The following is a 7,414-nucleotide window of genomic DNA, read 5'->3' on the forward strand; positions in this document are numbered from 1 at the left end:
ATTTACATTAGTGGTAAGCACTTGTTTTCTTTATGCTTTTGGCATAAACATTTTTTCATAAAACGAAATCCTTTCATGTTAAAGCGAAACCAGACTGCTTACTTTATTTTATCTTCTATTTAAGAGCTATAATTTGTATTTCTGTATAAGAGATAAAATGCACACGTAATCATTTTACTCATATAATGAACCACAAATGACAATGCAACCAGAGTGCTGGTTAGGACATGCCGGGATACTAGTCATGCCACAGTGCCCCACGCCATAAATAGATACTTCTACCGCAGATGCAATTCGAATACGTTAGCGCAGACTTGTCAGTTTATTGTACCGATATCTATGTACGTACAGGGTTGTCTACGTTATCCAGTTACTGATTTTGGTTTTGGCTCGCATTTCAACTAACATGCGAGACTTTAATTTGATGCTTGAGCAAAATTTAATTTCATCACTACAATGTGTTGAAGCGTAAATAAAATAAGAGATTCTACTTTTGCCTTAATAGACCAATTATTTTGAGACGTCCTCAATTTACCCTGAAATTTGCTGTGTGCTTACTCTGTAATTAGTTTAGACAGAAAATTATTAAAATATGGAAACACTTCGTCCCTTGTTCTACTTGTATAATTAAATCTGTCATGATTGTATATATTTTTTGTTGTACAGTCGCGACCTTGATACTCGAACCCTTTAGCAGTTCCTTGAACTTATAAAATCTAAAAATATTTTTTACCACAAATGAAAATTACAAGAATTTCTTTTTAAATGCCCCCAAACTTAATTAGACGAACTTAAGCACATATATTAAAAATATAAAATGAGTTTGAAATGAACGAGTTCGGTTATGTTTAACCTTTAGGGATTTGTTTACCTCAAATATATAATGCAAAGTACATAACAGATTGTAGATTGTTTTTTCAAAATTTTATAATTTCAGTATTTTAATTTTTTATAAAAACAAACAATTGTTGAAAACACTTTCGGCATAAGCATTATATAGGTAAGAGCATGGGATTGATGTTTGATGCAGTACTCACTCCTACACATGTTCATTTTCAATGTTATCCGAGATAAAGAATGTCTAGAAAATTTTTAAGATAATTTTATGTAAAAATACACATCTTAAAACATCTGTTTTTATGAACACAGCCTCACTTGTATGAGTGGTGCTTGAAAAAACATATATAAGATTGTAACAGATAACGAATCATGGATGTAGGCGTTTGAGATGGAACGTAAAGAGCAGTCCGCTGTATGAATGTTTCAAGCTGAACTAAATAGAACAAAACTTGTTTGTGCTCAAAGCACTTCCAAACATATGGTCGCTAGTTCTTCCAGCAGAACTGGTCATGTGGCGACTACACCATTACAGGAATGTAAAACTATCAATTCCGAATGGCACGAGTATACTACAATTTGTTACAACCAAAAGGAAGTCTTCAGTGAAATACGGAAAATAAACAAGTTCCGTCGGGTAATATTCCATCTCCATCAAGACAATGCGTGTGCTCACACATCTCATCTACTAACCAACTATTTAAACATTCAAAAAATTGAATTAATGGATCAACCGCCGTACAGTCCTAATTTAGCACCCAATGAGCTCTTTTTGTTTCCAAATGTCGAGAATAAATTGCGTGAATAACGATTTTTGCGATTTTTGTCGACGGAAGAAGCCGGTGTTGCATTTCAAAATCATGTTTTAAAAGTGTCTGATGAAGATTGGGAAAAATGCTTTGATAAATAGAACGCATGCAAAAGTATATTAATCATAAAGGAGAATACTTCTAGAAACAATACAGTAATTTTCAACAAGTATGTATGTAAATTGATCATTATTTATACTCAAACGAATTTGGAAATTAAAATAACATAATAAAATTAAGTTCCTTAATTTTTTTTAAATATTTGTAATAATTTTATTTTTGAAAATCCCAATTATTTTAAAATGTTTATTATAATTATTATCCGTACTCCGTCAGTAGTATAGACTTGTTACTTAGAATCTCCAACTATTTCTATCTCTAGTAATATAATTCAATTCATTCAAAGATTTGCTGGACTGAATTCATAACGTTATTCCTCAGGTGTTACGTGGTTTTCCTTTGTGTCTGTTGCCTTGTGGGTTCCATTGAAGTATTACGTGGCATAATTCGTCACATAGCTTACGAAGAGTGTGATCAAGTCAATTGTATTGTCGACGCTTGAGTTGTTTGTTCATATCTTCTTGGTTTGTTCGTTAAAGTAGTTTTATATTTAAAATTTTACGTGGTCAGCAAATATTCAAAATATTACGCAGCCGTTTGTTGGTAAACCGTTGACGCTTTCTGCGTATTTCACTGTTAACTAACTAAATAATATAATAGAATGAAGACAAAAAGATAATCCAATAATAAAACGGTGTTCTTGAAGTAATATTCTTTACTTCACCAGAAAGCTATAGTACTTCTAGTAGCAACTATAAATGACGACAGATTAAGCAAAATAAGCTATTTAGGGTAATATTTAACTTTTATTGGTCGTACTCCCCTAGAAGTCTACATGACTTATCAAAACTAGATATGCTACAAACTAGTATAAAAATTTAACTTGTCTCAAATAGTTGAATGTCATTCAAGTTGCCATAAAGAAAAATTTACATGCCATGAACATGATTCAAAAAAAAGATAATGGGTAGCACATGCACTGATTGAAGAATATCGTTTGAATATTGTTTAATGGTTTACTAATGTGTGTTTACAAGATATTGTTTTTTGCATCGAATTATGTCTGGTGACGAACCATTCATATCAACGACATAACGAAGTATTCATGGAACAACAAAACCATGTTGTGCATAATCAGTATGGGATATTATACTACAAGCTGCCAAAATCAATTTGAACTATTGCTGCTGAATATTACCAATAATTGCTAGTGTGATAGAATTGGTAGATTTGAACCATGCATTGAATGAAAAACCAGCTCGATCGATGGGTTAACCATGGAAAATATTTTGATTTATATAAAATTTTCAATTTCTTAAAAATGTTTTTCCGTCTTCTTTATAAGAAAACCATTACCAATACCCACTATTTGGAATCCACCATAATATGAGCTGAACAGGTCTAAGCTCCTAAACCTTCCACTTTATCTAAAATTACTGCAAAATATTCCTTTTTTAATTTCAAAAAATAAATAAATGAAACTTCAGAAAAAAATACTGAAGATGTTGTTTGTTGACATTAAATTTGGAAGTAACTACATTTCTTTATTTATATTAGTTAAGTCTATGGATAATTCGCTTGAGATCCTAAAACACAATTCTTTAAAGATAATGAGAGTAAATATATCTTCCAATAAAGAGAATTTTCAACAAAACGTTCTAAATTATCCTTCTTCTCAAATTTACTCCATATGTGATTATTGAGTGTTCAATATTCAGTTATATTGAATATTAGAGAGGTTTCAAACAGTAGTGAACTACAACAACAAAAAATTCTTTTTATATTATTTTAATTAATTAAATTTTTGAATGATCCAGCTGTATAGCCGAGTATTATCAAATATCGAAAGAGAAGATATTTGCAAGTATGAGTCAAGAAAACTCAGGCCGAAGTACACGCAATTGAAATATGTCTTAGGGAATATAAAGGGAAACTTCTCAAAGATATTGCTAAAAGGAACAGGGTAAACTTAATATGAATCCTAGGGTACAGAAGATTTGAGCGAATCAAGAAAGCCGCATAACTAGCCAGAAAATGGGCGATCTCATATTATATTGGACTACAACCATTCTGCGGTCCTTTATGGAGCTTTTTCAAACTTAAAATTAATGAGTGGCTAGAAAGAGCAGTTCAGACTGATTGGGATAATACAATATTCTACAAAGAAGCTAAAGATTTTATGCCGAATCGATCAAAAGCCAGAACTCGGGGGCTAATGCTGAACAGAAATGACATCCGACTTATCGCAAGGTTTCTCACTGGATATTGTGGAGTAAAAAAGTATCTATCGAGTCTAGGTATTACTGCAGAGCAGTTCAGACTGATTGGGATAATACAATATCCTACAAACAAGCTAAAGATTTTATGCCGAATCGATCAAAAGCCAGAACTCGGGGGCTACTAATGCTGAACAGAATTGACATCCGACTTATCGCAAGATTTCTCACTGGACATTGTGGAGTAAAAAAGCATCTATCGGGTCTAGGTATTACTGCAGACTTTGTTACGAAGAAAACGAAACATCAAAACACATTCTGTGTCACTGTGACAGTCTCGCAAACTCAGACTTGGGAACTAAAGCGAGTTTTTCACAATAATCCTCAAAGGATGCAGTGACGTGTTGGCAAATTCCTAACTCTTTGAAAATCTAATCTACAATTATCAAATGTACTAGTTTCTATTAAGTAAAATAGTCACTTTTGTCATAAGTAACGTTTACAATTATAATATTACAATATTGAATATTATACAAGTTATAAACAGTAGTGAACTACAACAACACAAAATTATTTTTTTATTATTTTATTATTAATTATTAATTTAATTAAAAATAGTATTGAATGCATATTCAAAGAATGAGAATTTTTAGTGAAAGTTTTGTACGATCCTTTCATTCCACCGTTCATGAAACCGAAAACTTTCCAATTCACCAATGCAATTCTTGAATGATCAATATTCAATAATATTGAATATTCAATAATATTCTCTTCCGAGAAGAGAATTTCCTGGTTATTTTCTTAAAGCATGTAAAATCCAGTAATTAATTGTTAATAAAATTAAAGCATAAAGAACGTAAATATCTTTTTAAAATTGGATAATATGAACGATGAGAGCTGCGTAGTATTTACTTTTAAGAAATTAAATTCGCTTTTTTTTATTTTTGTTTTGTAATATATAATTAAATTGAATATAGTTGTCAGGAAATTTCATTAATTAATACAATCACAACATTTTCGCACCTTCGGTAAGTATGACTTTTCAGACGTGCGTCCATTTTAATTTCTTGGCTTGACAGCAACTGAAACAGTGAAATTCCAACGCAATTTACAATAAAAGTGGGAAGCAAATAAACGAAATCCGCTGAAAAATAAAGAAACACACACAACGCCATTTCAGTGCAATTGTTAACTTTTTGACACAAAATGGAGACGCAAAAGAATATGGCGCAAAAAAAAACAATGAAAAATCTCCAGTTTCAGTTGAAGCGAGCGACCAAGTAAAGCGAAAAAGAAAATTCAATCAATTCGCACGTGATGTGATTATTTCACGTTTAAATTGACGCAACCACGTTTCGCATTCGCATACACATTCAACCGATTAAAAGGCAGCAGCAGTAACAACAACAACACAACAATGACAGCATCGACGTCGACGTCCACGTCGAACAACAACTATAATAAGAGAAACAGCAAATACAAATAAAGTAACAACAACGATCGCAATAACAATAACCCAATAGGCATGCCAATATTAAGCACACACCACATTGGAAATACTGTGTCATGTTGAAAAGTTCTGCTGCAGGCAGCTTTGCCTGAGTTAACTTTAAATTCATGCTTAAAAATAATCGTGTAATGCAGTAAGAAAATCTAGCGTATCTGCAATCATTGTCATTATTTTATTTTATTTTTTTTTTGTTTATATATATTATACACATAGTTTTTACAGTACTAATGACAGATTTAAATGCTGTCACACTAAAGATAGAAAAGAAATGATTATAATTAACTTTAAAAAGTAGTTAGATTAATATAGCGAGAAGTGGTGACCTTGTACCCAAAGTCCACTTCAGTTCAAATAATGGCCCGTTGTGATACCATAGATTAGTATTGTTCATACGTAAACTGGAAGTTGCGCGTACAAATCACACTGAAATGCACCACTCGCGCTTTCAAATGAAAGTGAACTAACCTGAAACCTATAAACTGGGTGAATTCCCAAATTTTGCAGAATGACAGAATTTTGCACTGTCAGGTTGGTAAGAAAAGCAGTTCCATAGATTTTAAATCATGCATAATTAATGATGGACACGCAAACATTAAGTGGAGTTTCGAATTTCTCCCATCCGCAGAGCCACAACCATGACTAAAGTCATAATAGTCTCCAATACCGATACCATAGTGCTAGATTAAGTTAAGTTAGAGTGGCGGTCTTGTGTCCAATATCAACTTGAGCTCAAACAATGGCCCGTTATACTACCACACGAACAGCGTATATTCATACACAGAGGTCAGCGTACAAACAGCGCCAATAGGCACGACTCTATTAGATAATAATGAACCAACCTGACAATTTTATAAATACCATATAGTCCTTAACATTGCAGAATGACATCTTGGTCAGGTTGGTAAGAAAAGTAATCTTGAACATTTTAAAACTTTTTCTAGCTAAAGATGGACACTGTCACATGAGATGAAGTACATTTTCCTCCTCATCCGCAGAACCACAGCCACGACAAAATTCATTATAGGGTAGATACAGTTTCATAGCATGTCTTTCTATTATGCAGTAACCTATCAACACTGTGCTGAACGTATGTAAGTAAGCTACACCTAAGTTAAAACAGATCTTGAGATCTGACTGGAATGTTTATCTAATCAAGATTGTTTAGGTATGCTAAGATATTTTTATTTGCTTTCTAGCTTGACTGTTGAAGGGTTCGAGAAACAAATTTTAGAAAGCATAGTGCCAAGCACGTCTGCCCAGCAGTTGCATGAGAAGTCTTTTTGTCCAACTATCCATGTGACCTGGACATGATTACTTAGCTCGGTAAGAGATTATCTGGAGCACCTTCGAGAGTTTTGATAGCAACTTTTATATTGAAATATAAATATTTTCGGACAGCTAATCGGTCTACCTCCCGTCCGCTATCGGAGTAATTACGAATAACAGAATGAACCGGGTGAAAAGTGAACTCTAGGGTGAATCGGAAAATGGACCAGTCAGGGCGCTTCCCGTTGATTGGATGGGATGTCCTAATCAAGATGAAATGATAGGTATCTGCGGTCCTAAAGAAAACAGTCCTGTGATATGAACCAATTTGTTAACATACATTAAGACCGAAAAGTTTTCGGAAATTCTCATTTAAAATTCGCGCGCTGTATATTTTTCGATATTTTAAGTTTATGTAGTTTGGCAGCAATTAAGGACAATTACTATGCAAAAAATGAGAGCGATATGTCAGACAGTTCGTTTACGGCAGCTGTTGAAACCAGTTCACCTCAGTAGTGGCGTTGCGAAAAAAACAATGGAAAAAAATATTGAACAAAGAGTTTGCATCAAATTTTGTGTTTCGAACGAAATTTCGTGTGCAGAATCGTTGCGAATGCTACAAAAGGCTTATGGGGAATCAGTTTTATCGAAAACTCAAGTTTATGAGTGGTACAAAGCCTTCAGGACGGTCGTACGACCGTCGAAGACATTTCGCA

The sequence above is a fragment of the Teleopsis dalmanni genome, chromosome 2, assembly GCF_002237135.1.
Source record: "Teleopsis dalmanni isolate 2A chromosome 2, ASM223713v2, whole genome shotgun sequence".
In the NCBI taxonomy this organism is placed as follows: Eukaryota; Metazoa; Arthropoda; class Insecta; order Diptera; family Diopsidae; genus Teleopsis; species Teleopsis dalmanni.